The following is a 14959-nucleotide window of genomic DNA, read 5'->3' as shown; positions in this document are numbered from 1 at the left end:
TGCAAGCGATGGCATCCGGCTCTTGCACAAGGTGCACATCAACAAAAAAAGTTGTCGACTTCAATGCCCTGTCAACATGGGCTTTTTGAGTGAAGTATAAATGGTGGCTTTTAGTTAATGCTTGTTCTTTTCTTTCTTTTGTTTCTTACAATGGCAAAGGCCAGGCAGCACACCAAACAAAGCTGCTGGGCCGCTAGTGCTTCGCCACATACACTCACAATTCTTAATTAATAAAACATCTAAATGGCTGCCGCGTATGCACGTCTGCATATATATACATGTCCACACGCATCAACGCCCTTCTTCCACTGTATTTAGTGTAAATGAATACAAAGCATTTTAAGAGATGATGCCTAGGCATACATGTGTAGGCACAAGTGGGTATTTTGCAATGGTTTTATGATAAAGTTTAACAACATTTACAAAAGAAAACTAGGACTAGCCAAGCAAAAAAATGGAAGCAAACACAAGACCTATTGGCTTTGCCAATGGTTGCCTTAAGAGGTTTCTGGAGTCATTCTGATTTAAGGTTACTGTTAGAATAATTATTAGATCACCTAAAACAACATAAAGAATGGGGTGCCTTGGAGTAATAACAATATGTTTTGTTAATGAGAATTTTGAATAGAAAAATATAAAATCACGTGTTCATTTATATATCATAGACACACCATTGGGACTACAAATGAGATACATCATTTATGCATAGGATCGCAAAGTAGTTCACTGTTTTATACATTATGGGGTCACAAGCCGAGGGGCTGTCTGAGCACTGTCGCCCAGTGAGTCCCTAAATGTACTCTTCATACCAGAGAAGTCAAATCTATAGGTAATATTCAAAATTAAACAGTATTTATGTCAAAATTCTAGCACCATATATATAAAAACTGGGTTTAGCAAATGTCCACTTTATACAGGCGAGTGGGTGGATTTGTGGTTGATGAACTTTGTCGTAGCAAGTTAAGTACTCTACTGCTGAGCTGCTTGGTCGAGTTATGTTGTGCTGTTATCTTTTTGTGTTGTTTATTCTCTTGTTCTATGCTGCTGCTTTATTGTTTTACTGTTTTTTTTATTCTCTTGTGTTAACATGTTCTTTTATTAATGTATTGCTTTGTTTTGCTGTTATGTTAAATTGTGCTGTGTTTCTGAAAAGGCTGTTTTGTTACGTTGTTGTTGCATAGCTGTTTTTATACCTTTATTTTGTTATTTACTGTGTTTCATGTCGTGTTGTGTTTTGCTTTTGTGTTATTTTTCTGTGTCGTACACTTTTGTTTTCTTTTATATTGCTTGTGTTGTGTGTGATATTCTGCTCTTGTTTAATTGCGTTCTGCTGCTTTTTGGTGTTATGGTGTATGGTATTCTGATGTGTTATAGCGAAGTTGAATTATATTAATGTGTCGGTATCTTGTAGGTGCCTTCTGCAGTTAGTATGGGTAATTCTTCTTGATGTTTTTATTTGGGTCTTCATAGGTGTTCAATGCCAATTCTTTCATATTTGAAAACAGTTCTATAGGTCTCTAGGGGCATTCAGCAGAACAATTTATATAAAAGTGATGCATGTGAACCAATAACAGAACAGAGAAAATCTATAGGATTTTAGATATATAGATATTAGTATTTTTAACATTTTTAAAGCTCAGTGCATTCCATGCAGAGGTGGATGCAAGATCTTGTCTGCCGGTCGAGGGTTGGATGGAGGATCTTCCTGAAGGCCTGTATTGGCTAGCTGTGCATGGTTGGGTGAAAAGCTTGGCTGATTGATGGGGTTAGTTCTTAAAAGTGTCATAAAAGATTACATTTTTAGTTTTGTGTTTGTTTCTAATGCTAGTAAAACAAAACAAAGATATACCATGGAAAATGGAAAGCAACTGTGTATAGAAAGAGAAAATACATATTTTTCTTTCACCTTTATATAACTCAGCTGTTTGGATTGCTGGTTCATTGTAAGAGGCAATATTGAATTCTGTGCAAGACACGGACCAGACGAATACAAGCAGTCCAAATGTAACCTGTGATACATCGAGTCCCACGCTCATACTGCACACTTTACAGTATCAATCTCAACACTAGGGCACAATGGCAGAGTTCAAATTGCTTAGGTTATTTGGAAGGTGTCAGCACCGTCAGCAACCACTAAGAAGCAGATGGTACAACTTTGGGTAAAGCCACTGATGGACATATTGTACCTGCACACAGTTAAAGTATAATTCAAGTTCGGGTGCACACATTTCTTCTTGCTCACTCGACAGAGTCAGCACTTCACAGGACAATCTTGGCTGATTTCCAGCCCACATCAGGCCAATTATGAGGGATCTAATGCAATTGAAAAAGGCTATCATAATTGGGACTCGGATAATCACAAAAAGGTAAAGGAATATTGGTAAGGCCACCAACTTTATGAGGAAAATTCTCCCAACTTTAGAGAGGCAGCATGGACCAGACTGGGAATCTCTTCTCCAGCACTGCAGTATTTTCCTGTCATAGCACCTCAATGTTCCTGCTGATACAGATTGCCAAACATTTGACTACAGAGTCACCCTATTTCCATAGGAACTCTGTTGAGAAGCATAGTGTTGTCATTGTCAGGGAAAGAAAATCACTGTTTTAGACCAGTTAATGGTAATTCTAGTTAAACCACCTATTCTGAAGAACTCCCAAAGCATGGGTGTGAGGTTATCCTCAGATCATTTCCCATAGATAGTTGTAGTGTTGCGTGAGTTAACAATGACAGAACTCTTTCGGCTCTGGATGGACTTCATAGAACTGTGACAGAGGTTTTAGAGCGTGTTGAAGTGAATGCAGTTTTAGAATGTTGAGTTTGCGGTTACATGCAAACAATTAAAGAAGTATTATAACAAGCTTATGTGTGGCATCGTCATTGGCAGGGACCCAGGCTGGGGAGGATGCTACAACTGGCGACAAGACAGTGAATAAGTAACTAGAATATCAACACGGCACTCCCAGAAAGTTTTCCATGGTCCAGCATACTGCTTGTGATTGCTATGTGCGCCTCAGTCGAAGTTCAGAATCAGCGTATGGTGTGTGTGGAGTCAAAGCACAATTTCAGCCAATGTAGCGAATTTGAAGATAATGAAAGCCTCACTAAGAAGTCTACACAGTGTAGTCAAGGTCCTGCTGTTAAGACCATAAAATGAGGTAATGCGCTACTATGCAACCAAAATCTATACATCATATGGAGTAATAGCGTTAAAAGAGGATACAACCAGTTTTGAAAGAGCAGCAGATAGCAATAGCAAATTGTAAGATAACGCAGCGAATTGAAGCACTGCGAGACAGAGACCGAGCAGGTGTTAGACTGTACGAAGAGAAGCTTAAGCTGCAAAGAGATTCAGATACAAGAAATGTTCATCTGCTCACCAGAACTGATTAAAGAGATCCAACACACCACAGCATTGGGTGAAGTGGCCCCAGAAGAAGCACCTGAGATTTTGCTTACAGATCCATCTGCTCCCATAGCAACACGCCACCAAAGCTGCTGAGTGGGGCTCAGAAAAACTCCATAGGTCTTCGAAGAATGAAAAGCCAAGATCAGCAATCATAATAGTGAAAGGTTGTTATTCCAATGGAGACCAAGAAAGAGGCCACATTTCCCATAATTATTAACGATGACCAAGAGGACAGAACATTGCAAAGCCGCAGAAATGGTTTGCAAGGATTCCAATGGTACCCAGGGTTTGTGGATTCCCCTGGAAGGGACAGAGAAATTAGGCAAAATAAAGCTACATTTAGTTTTTGGGGGAAAAATGGGAAATGTTGCTGGAGAAGTCAGCATGTGGTTTCTTTCCTGCAAATCGTATCAATAAAGGGTTTGTGGTTCTAAAATCACCATCTTCAGGAACATGTAGACTTTTGTAAGAAAAACATTTTACTGGGACATAGCCTATTTTTCCAATTTCATGTGCTTTCAACCTCTTTCCATTAATGGTAGAAATGGGTTTGAAACCAATTAAGGATACCAGAAAGCTATATACATCCATAAAGAAGAGAACATTTTGAATTCAGCAAGGGGTTATTTGTGTGGCGCCTTTAAGGTTTTCCTATGGAAAGTAACAGTTGAAATAAAAATATATTGAAATTCAGTTGAACAAAATAGCAATTTGTGCCTACATTTTCACCTGTAACTTCTTGTAACTATGCTAGATTTTTTAAAGAAATCTACTGTTACGTCTGCAGGGTCCTTCTGTTTGTGCAGATGTATCAGGCTTGTAAGGTACCCAAATCCAGTTCCTGAGCTGCCCTTGCAATGGGTTTTCATTGTGTACCTGGTATACAGCAATTAATTTGGTAAAATATAAAGAGTGAAAAATAGATATCAAGAAAACATGAGTATTTCTGAAATAAGAACATGATATGGAGTTTTGAAGCAGTGGTTATTTGCACATCTCTGACTTTGTGGGCTGATATACAAGCATGTGAATTAGGGGGCATTTTTCATAATGTCTTATTTTTTTACACACTGTCTTACAATTGTAAGGCAGAAATGCCTAGAATAACAAAGAGCAATAATAATTGTTCTACTATTCTGTATTCTCCCAAGTCTCACTTGTGTGGGAAGGTCTAGTGCCCACTACAGGAAATGGGTCAAAACATAACATGGAAACATCAAATTTTTCCAGTGAAAACTGACCCTTTTGTTGCAATGTGCCTAGCTGTGGATTTTGAGCCCTAGCTCAGCCGGCACTTAGAGAATCCTGACAAACCTGTAAATTTTGGAAAAGTAGACAAGCAGGGAAATCCTGGATGGCATGACGTCTGTAACTTTCAACAGGTTCTGTTACCCAGAATCCCTTGCAAATCTCAAAATGTGTTTTAAAAAAACACAATTTCCTCGTGATTCTGTGATGGAAAGTTCTAGAATCTGTGGGAAGCTGCATACGTCTACCCATCCAGCACCCCCCAAGTCTCCTGATAAAAATGGTACCTCACTTGTGTGGGTAGGCCTAGTTCCAGTGAAAAGGAAACAGCCCAAAATGCTACATGGACATATCAACTTTTTGCAGTGAAAACGGATACCTTTTTAGCACTGTGCCTAGCTATGGACTCTAGCTCAGCCGGCACATATGGAAACCTAGCAAACCTGTAAAAATGTTTAATCTAGACACCAAGGGGAATCCAGGATGGGGTGACTTGTGTCGCTCTCACCAGGTTCTTTTACCCAGAATCCCTTGCAAACCTCAAACTTTCTAAAAAAAACACATTTTCCTCACATAATTGTGATGGAAAGCTCTGGAATCAGCGAGGAGTCACACAATTCCAACAACAGAGCATTCTGCCAAGTTTCCCAATACAAACTGTACCTCACTTGTGTGGGTAGATTTAGGTCCTGTGACTGTTGGGACGTAAAAATTATCGCTCACAAAAAACATGGTTTTGCGAGCCAGTCACCAAACACAGACATGTCTGAAAACTAGACACAGTTCAATTCAATTCTTCTATTAAGGTTCGGAACTAAAAATGAGGTTCACTTAAACATTTCGAGAGAACCACATGATAAGATAGCATTTTAGATTATGCAAATAAAAACCTTTATCATAAGAACAGCATTTCATAAAAGTACAATTTCATACAGATATGGTCACAATCATACAATCAACAGAGGATGAAGCTTAAAGGAAAGATAAGAGAGAGTATATATAGTTATAATGGAAACGTCCTTCAACCTAGCAGCAATAATTGAGTGCTGAATCCTACAGATAGTATACAGATTGAGATATGATATCAATCTCCAATCTCATGCCGGGAGATCCTCCCATCAGGGTGGAGTTTAGTATGTGAATCAATTTAACATACTATAAAAATGTTGATGCTCCGAAATTTACCTTCATTTTTCTAGTGAATGGCAAACAGACTAAAACAGATTTAAAAACAAATTGAAATACTTGAAGATTTTTACACAAACCAATTCATTCTTTGTGAAAAGGAGAAACTCACAAGCTATAGCAGCTGCTTTGATATAATACTGTAAAAACAGAGGACGTAACAAACATAAGCAATGAGGTAGTAGGGTTGGACATACAAACAAAATATGGTCAATGTTCTGTGTGCCCAAATGACACAGATTACACTATCTCCCTGAGCTTGCGGTGGAGGACCAACTTGCCAGTAAGTCATTTAAAGGTAAAAGGTTCAGAGTGAATAAAATCAACAAACAGCGATCTCAATTTCAGACTAAATATTTCTGGGCGGCTCTCGGATTACAAGAGTTTACTATTGTCTTCAATCTTACCCTTCAGTTGGCAATACCTAAGATCACTTTGATAACTAAGAGTGAAGTTAGGGCTTTTTATGACAACTTTAGGTTTCGCGGGTGAAAGAGAAAGCACTAGCTCCTCTTGTGTGCAAAAGAGATTTATTGCTGAAATGATTTCACGTGCAAACGAGTATTTGTCAATCTTTGCACCAAAGATCTTTTGACATAGTAAGCCCATTATTGTATTCATTACATTTTAACAGATATCCCAACTGGATTACTCTAGCTAAGCCTTGGACAAATGAACTTATCAAATTAAATTCCAGATGAATGGCTGGAGTCGGGACTACAATATTAAAGTTGTTTAGTTTACGTAGAATCAGTCCCTCTATTTTATCAAGGAAAATCCTTTCTTCCCTTTGAATGGATTCAAAAGCATAACGGAGTGTTGGCGAGACCTTTGCTTTAAAAAAAGACGTGCAAAAAGTGCCTACGCCCCATTTCATTATAGAAACTGCATAAACCATTAGCATACAATGTAGCTTTATTAGAACAATGATCAATATGGGATTTATTCTTAGTGTTGCCAGTTATCATTTTACCCAAATAAAGATAGGACTTTACAGTCTGGAGTTTATTGGATCCTATGATCCAGGCAAAGTTACAAACTTTTTTATTCTTTCTATTTTTTACTTTTAACAGTGTTAATCCTCAGGTATTGAAGCACTGGGCATTTTTGTAGAGCCTTCAGCTTCTTACTGAACCCAATAGGAGTCAGATTCGGTTCTTACTGTCCAACTATAAACCCTGTAGGCTGTGTCAGTGAAAATCTAGGACATACCTAATATTTACATGAAACAAGATTTGCAAAAATAACATGGAGGAAATGAAGTGAATACATTCAGGGATGCACATCTTTTCAAAAGCAGAATGGTGGCCCATATTTACTGCCCCAAAGTGAAAAGTCAGTAATGGGAAACAAATAAATCCAAATTTCTGGAAGAAGCATTGTGCAAGGGTCTGTAAAATCTAACAAATATATTGTTTTGGAAGTGGAGATTTTACAAGAATACTATACAGCAAGATCAAGAAATAGGGTGGCTCCAATGTCTAGGAACACTGCTGACCAAAACTGACTCAAAATGTAAAGATTTCCAGACTGTAAGGCACCAGAAATATAATGCAATTTCTTCATTTTTACAGGGTAAACATAGAATTGAGGATATCTTTTACACCCGGTGATAAATGCACTCTTTGTGGTTTGTTTTTACAAAATGAGGTAAATACCTCAGCCCTTCCAGGCCCTCTTGTAGTTTGTAGTATCTTTATTTAGCTATCCATTCCTTACAGGCTGATACTGTCTTTTCTTTACATTTCATCCTCCAGTACCTTGCAATCAAGGCAATGTAGACATTTTTCTTCCAAACCTATACTTACAATAGCATAATTGTGGAATATTTTTGAGCTATTTAGGACCTTGCCATTTACTTGTGTTGCATAAACTAAAACTCTGCCCTAGTTCTAAAAGGTTTGGCTTTCCCACCCATGGGTGCCTAAACATAGTTCAGTGCACCAACGCTTTAGCATGACATTCCGGATTATTGTAGCCCCACAAAACCCACTGAGGATGCTGGATGATGTGGGTCCATGCTTTCTGAGTTACCAACAGCGACTGAGTGTTAATCCAAATGTTTGTTCATTAATGAGTTATACACTCAAGGATCACTATAAATGGAATAAGCATTTTGACATATTTATTTTAGAACAGTTATTTTAAAACTCCGGGATCTACTGCATGTAATATTGTTTGGTAACAATCCAGAAGATAAGAATTACAAGCAGCTAAGCTTTTTCATGAACAATGAAAACAAGATGGAACATTTGTAACATCACGATTTATAGTTGTTAACACCCTTATTGTGATGTTTCTAGGTGCTAAGTTAGTTCTAGCAGATGAATAAAGAATAAGCCTATTTCTTGAGTTTCAGATGTGGTGCACATACCTGGGGCTAGAAGATCTTCTGTTGTCCATTTGGAATAGCATGTCAGCTATTCCGACCACATGGCCAAGAAGATTGTCTCTGTGCAAGAATACAATGTTGGCATCAATGTGTAAAAGCAAAATGATTTGCAGAGCCTCGAAGAGTCCTACTGGAGCATTCTTCCGTCAAGGTGGAATCTGGTGTTGTGCCATCTGGATCAGTGACCTGGTGGAAGATTCTCCCTCTTTCATTGGTCAATTGATGGGGTTTATATAGGGCTTGCCACTGACTTTTAACAGACATTGTGGCACTTTCCATTTAATATTAGAAATAACAGGTATAATTCAGCATAATGAAAATGCATCACCAATTTAAAATGACCCTTTGCATTTACGTCATCTTCAACAAATTTTTACCTTAAGTATCTTCTTCAAAATCCTTCAGAAGTAGATATTGAGAGGATGTACTGGACTTTTGTTGCCTGATAGCATAGCAAAGTCATTGTTTACATTAGTTGGCACTTCCACTAGTTTGGCAAAATATAATGAAATGCTAAATGACTGAAGTGCAAACAGGCCAACTAAAATTAAACTTTCCTCTATGTGTTCAAAAATCTATAAAGTAAAATAAAGAGACCTAAAAGCAAGTGACGAAGATAAATAAAATATTAGAATTATGAAGTTGCTCTAGTGTTTATAACCTTCTTGAAATGACTTCTAAACTAAACTCTCACAAATCAGACACTAAATGTGTTTTTGTGTGATCTTGTTCATTATAAATCATGTAACACGTTTTCAAAATGAAATTAAAGGAGCCTTTGCATTGGAAGACATGGTATTTATGACACCATCTCAAGGTAAGACAGATACATGAAAAAAACATTAATGACATTGTGCAAGTTCATATGCGAGGATTATGAACAAGGGTTATATGTGATGGTTCTTGTGCAAAGATAAATTAAAAGTGAACTAGACAAATTATTTACTTTTCTGATTATTGTGGCTGGGTACAACAAAGGAAAAGAGAAATATGAATAAGTCAAAATAGGTGTGAACTGTCCCATCTAGAAAATCTTTGTTTTATGTAAAATAAAAAGTCAGCACATTTGGTTTCTTGCATGGTTGTAAGAAATTGGGTTAACGGTTGATGGCAGCTGAAGAATCACTCAGGTAACACCCACAGTCCTTGTCAGGGTAAACTGAAAAAAAGTCATTAAATTAACCTCTGATCAACTCCCTGGTATCTTTGAACAAAATCCATCAGGCTTAACTTAAATGCGATGCATAAGGTTTTTATGCTCCGCACAAAGAAAATCCCAAACCAATTTAGAAAAATAGAGTGTTTTTTTCATAAATAATATTACATCAAAACAAATTAAATCCAATCAGTAGAACCGGAGTTATGAATTTCTAAAACCTCTAGTGTAAATTAACGCCATAAAGAACAAAGCCCCAACCATTTGGTTGTGAAAGACCAGGGCAAAGTCAAACGTTAAGGCCAACCGCAGTGGAGCATGGATCAGATAGAAGGGGAAGATTTGGGCTGTTCTTGGCTTACCTTCGGACTTAGAAAAATTCTTGAAGGTTTCAAGGGGGTGAGGAAACAGAGATTTTATGTGGTCAATGTGTCCCCCCACTCGCACCCTATCCATGTACCTATGCCCCATGTATGTCCATGTTATCATGTAATTCCCTTCCCATGCCTGTCACAATAATGCCCCTGCATTTCCGTCTAATGTTAGCATGTCAGTTATTAGGCCTTCCATGAATGAAACGTTAATTCTGCACTGAGGCCTACGTTGCCAATGCATTTACATGGTGCACGTTTAAATATCGAGAAGCACACGTTTTTGTGGCTCAGCCGAGCCAGGCCCTGAATTCAGGCTCCGAGCCTCTTCTGTCTCTGAAAGCTGCAGTTTAGGTATGCATCCCTGACCTCTCCCTTACTCCCTGCTCAGCCGAGAGGTGCCCGGCCTGGCCTGCCTGCCAAGACGGTATTTTGCCTACAGTTATCTGCTCAGCCTCCGCAAAAACACATTCCAGTCTAGTGAAAGAGGTAAACATTTTCGCCTGCAGAGCATAGGGCCTAGCCTTCCTGTCTCCATGCAAGTGATTTACCGAACCCGTTGCCATAGTAGGCCCATGGCCCCCACGCAATGCACGAAGAAATATATGCGCACACTAGCATCCAGTACTGAACAGCCTTTACTCGAGAGACCGTTACTTCAGACAATACATCCTCCAAACACAAGATATCAGATGTGCCAAAAGTGCAGGTCGTTCTGACATCCCAGACTCCAGACTCCTCTACTAGTGCTAAAGTCAGCCCCCCAGCTCTCCCCAGTTACACGTCAATTTCACGTCATGACCAGTTACGCGCACATGTAGGGTAAAAGTTTCTGCTGACCCTGCAGACCTCCTCTATGCGTCCATCCACCTATGACACACCTATGACTCATCAAGTGGAACACCCACGTGTACGCCTCCTTGCACGCCTTCTTTCACGCCCATGTGTTCTTATCTCTCTCTTTCACTTGCTCCGCCTGGAGTGTTCCGCCTACTCTATTCATTACAATTGTATGATTTTACTATATATAATGTGTTATGTGAATAAAACGTCAGATATCCCTTCCTGAACCTTAGTGGTGATGGAACCCGATTCTCCCCTGGCTCGAGCCATTGAAATAAAGCCCTTCTAACTCGGACACCACGGACTCTGCCTCTCATTTTATGAGCTATCCTTATTCATTATTAATGTATAGAAATTATGTCCGGGTAATTTTATTTACCACAGGGGGCAAGACAACAGGCTGTGTTCGAGGAGAGGTTGATGTTGTTTAGAAGTCGCTGGTCAAGGTTGCGGAGGAGACTTTTACCTTTAGACCTAGATTTTTTTTGGAAGTCCAATTTCTCCGATGGGCGAAGCTGCAGAGCTCCACAAGGCCGGATACTGTTGTTCAGAGGGCCAGCTAATGAGGATTTGCTGCTGGGTGTAAGAACGTGGCGAGATCTGTGGCAAAGTCAATCCCACTGGTGATGCACCATCGTCGGATCAGCTTACAGTTAGCTCCTGGTCTCCTGTCTATTCCCAAAACAGTTTTTCTTGTTCAAGGATTAGGTAGGAAGAGATCTCTTTAGCAACACATCAAAGGTCCAGGACTTGGGTGGGGCTCACTGCAGCAGAGATCAGCAACAGCAGTATCTCTGGAGCTTGGTGTGTCCCTGTAAGTCATACAGAAGGCCAGCCGGCACTTACAGGTTGGAGGCCCTGTGTTCAAGGAGCAGGCCCAGTCTTCCCCCCTGCAGCAACAGGTCAACAGGGTAGTCCTTCCAGCAGTATGGAAGCAGAATAGTCCTTCTTCTGAGTGTTTCACATGCCCAGAACAGATCTGATTTGCAATCTGAGTGACACACTAGACTTTGTGTATGGGGTGGCAACATCTAGCACACTCTCCTACCCTACCAGAGTTTGGCTCGTAATGGTCTGGGGGTCAAAAGTCTAGTGGCAGTTATTTTGTGGGGGCAGAAGGCAAAGCCCTTTTAAATATAAGTGAAGTTGAATATAGCTCCTTCTAGCCATCCTGTGAGAATTGTCTAGCCTATCCACACCTAAGCCCCTATTGTGTCACTCACTGAAAACATTACACATCACCCAGCAGGAGAGCCATTCCCAGTCATTTGCACCAGAAACCAGGAAAGAAGGCACACTGAGTGAGACATTGAAAATGGCAACTTTAAAAAAATGGCCTTTCGAAATTGTGAATTAAAATGCAACGTTACCATTACGGTGGATTTTAAATTGCAAGTCATTTGAATTTAAACATCATTTTCCAATCTGTTTCCAAACTTAAGTTATCACTTATTAAGTGTAGTAAGGGGACCCTTGCAATAGTAAAAAATCACTTTAGGAGTTTTTCACTACCAGGACATGTAAACCAACATGTCCTACTTTTTAAATACCTTCCACGCTGCAACAGGAGATTTTAGGGCCTACCACAGGGGTGCCTTACAAGTATTAAAAAGGAATGTTTAGGCCCAGACGAAGGTTTTTTTGCCAATTCAAAACAGCAGTTTAAAACTGAACTACAGGCTACAGTGGCAGCCCTGAGTCATGTTTTAAAGTGCAACTTCAGTGGGTGGCACAATGAGTGCTGCAGGCCCACTATAAGCATTTCATTTACAGGTACATGTAGTACACTTTACCAGAAACGTATATGTAAATTAAATGTGCCAATAAGGTACTGGCTAATTTTCCTATGTTTTAGGGAGAAGCACAAGCATGCTAGCATTGATAGTGGTAAAGTCCAGAGAGCACTAAAGCCAACAAAAATGACTTCAACAAAATTAAAGGGATGAAGGCAAAATGTTTGGGGTACTACCACCCAAGGGTAGCAGGTCTAGGAATGGTAATGCAATAATGCAATCTGGTCAATTTTGTTGCTTTCCATGGTGATGTGGAGGTTAACCTTCCAAAGAATTCAAAGGTTGAAGCTGTAAAACATTGGGGAATATGTACAAGCCCTTATCGCCATGGGATTGTCCCTTTTTGTGGCGATAGGGGCATGCCTTATTTACTTAATGTGGCTTAATGCTGCCTTGTAAATAAGGCCCCTTTTCATGCTATGCTTAGACTGAAACAGGGTGGGCAAAGGGTGTTGCACTGGGTGTTCCATTGCATCACCCATTGATTTTGACGCTGCCCCCTATTTACAAGAGTAGTGTAAATAAGAAGCAGCGCCAAAATAAAGACTAGGGAAAACCTAGTATTCACTTGGCTAAATGAGCAGTAAGGCTTTATTTCTCCTCGTTTTTGCTTTTTCCATGTGTGCTGCCTTGTGCGGCACACTTGGAAAAACCAAAACGCATTGGATTTTATATGTGTAGGAAGGTGTACCTTCCTGCACATAAACAATCTTTTAAAAAAAAATTACCTTTTGAACCTTCCGTGGCAGTACACTGCTAAGTGTAGCACCAGTGCAGGAGAAAAAGCAAGGCTGCACCATATCCTTGTAAATATGGTGCGGTCTTGCGGTTCTGAAGCGGCAGAGTGAGATGTTAAGCCATGATGGCTAACACCTCACTCCGGCACTTCCTTGTCCATGTGGTCCATAGTTTAGGACTTGGTGTCTGAGTGAGTCTGAGATGGCTTATGAAAACAACACCATATCACAACTCAAAAGCATCTGTTGGATTAGATAACACATTTCTTGAAGTTGATGGAGCGCAGAAAGCACAGCAGCCCCCAATTTTATTGCAGCCAAGGGAGCACATCACTGATGTGGACGGAAGCCAGCAAAGAAGAGATCTCATGTGGCCTTACTTTGAAGAGAGCATGACTTGGCACTGCTGATGGATTAGTATTTGGTGATTTTAATGCCTCATCGAATTCTGCCCACTTCAGGATGGGCAACTCCAGGCAAAGCAACAGGTCAGTGCAACCTATTTCTTCAAACAGTTCCTTTAGCTTATGAAATGACAAAGTCCTGCACTTATGTACAGGTGATTGTCCTGTTGTTCTGAAATAGGATGCATTGCTTCCCCATAGATACGCTTTTTTGACGACGGCATACTTTTAAAGCAATCTGATTTGTAGGTAAAATAATACCACAGAATTTTTATTTGTTTTAGCACTAATAACATGTATGCTTAATAGGATATGAATCATTGATTAGAAGTGTATGATTGGAGAGAATAAATAACACAAGAAAACAAAGAGGGTTGTCCATCTCACTCCACATAACCTGGGCAGTACTAATAAAAAAAAAGAATGAGGTATACTGTAGGGACAAATTTGTTTGTGACAGACTTTGGAGCAGATGTACGACCAAGGAATTTCCTACTGGCAAATTCCGTTCCAAAAACGACTCACAATTTGGGTGTCGCAAATTGGTATGTACAACAGTGTCTGCAACGTTGATTGTGATTCCCAATGGGGTCGCAAATTGCGTGCCTCATGCATATTCATGTGGTACACGCAATTTGCGACAACATTGGGAATGGCTGGCCCTCCCAGGTGTTTTATTTATTTATGTATTTATTTATTTTACTGAGTTTTATATAGCGCAACATTGACCCGAATCGGGTATCAGAGCGTTAAACATAGCACCAGTTGCATTACATGAGGACAAATTCATTTTTTTTGTTAGGCACGGGGAGATTAAGTGATTTGCCCAGAATCACAGCATGTTCAGTTGCGAGCCTCGAACCCAGTGCCCCAGATTCGAGGTATGGTGGCCTGCTGGGCTCAGCAGACCTCCATGTCTGGGACTGCTTTTCAATAAAGCATTTTTTTTATGAAGCACGTTTTCCTTAAAGGAAAACGGGATGCATTTCAAAATAGAAAAATAAAACATTTTGGTTGCATTTTTAGAGCTAGTCACAAAGGAGAAGGGGTCCCCCACCCTTCTGGGAAGGGTGGTAAACTGCAACTGTTTTGCAGCCGCAATTGTGGTTGCAAAACAGTCATACATGGCCTTTGGGGTTGCTAATAGGAAAGGAATGGCCCTTCTTAATATCTAATCACAAAACACTATTTTGCGAGTTGCAAGTTTTTGCGAGTCGCAAAGTAGGGTTTGTACATGGCCAAATGGATTTTTGCATGCACAAATGGGTCCAAGACCCAATTGCTGATGCAAATATCCATTGTACATTTGGCCCCTACTCCACAATGAAACAATTAATTCTTACTGGAATTCAAATTTAATCACACATTGATAATTTAATCTTTAATTACTCAAACCTGTCTGTACATCAAACTAAACTCTGTG

The sequence above is a fragment of the Lissotriton vulgaris genome, chromosome 8 (genome assembly GCF_964263255.1).
Source record: "Lissotriton vulgaris chromosome 8, aLisVul1.2, whole genome shotgun sequence".
Taxonomy (NCBI): Eukaryota; Metazoa; Chordata; class Amphibia; order Caudata; family Salamandridae; genus Lissotriton; species Lissotriton vulgaris.
The sequence above is the reverse complement of the archived record's forward strand: the minus strand, read 5'-3'. Positions refer to the sequence as shown.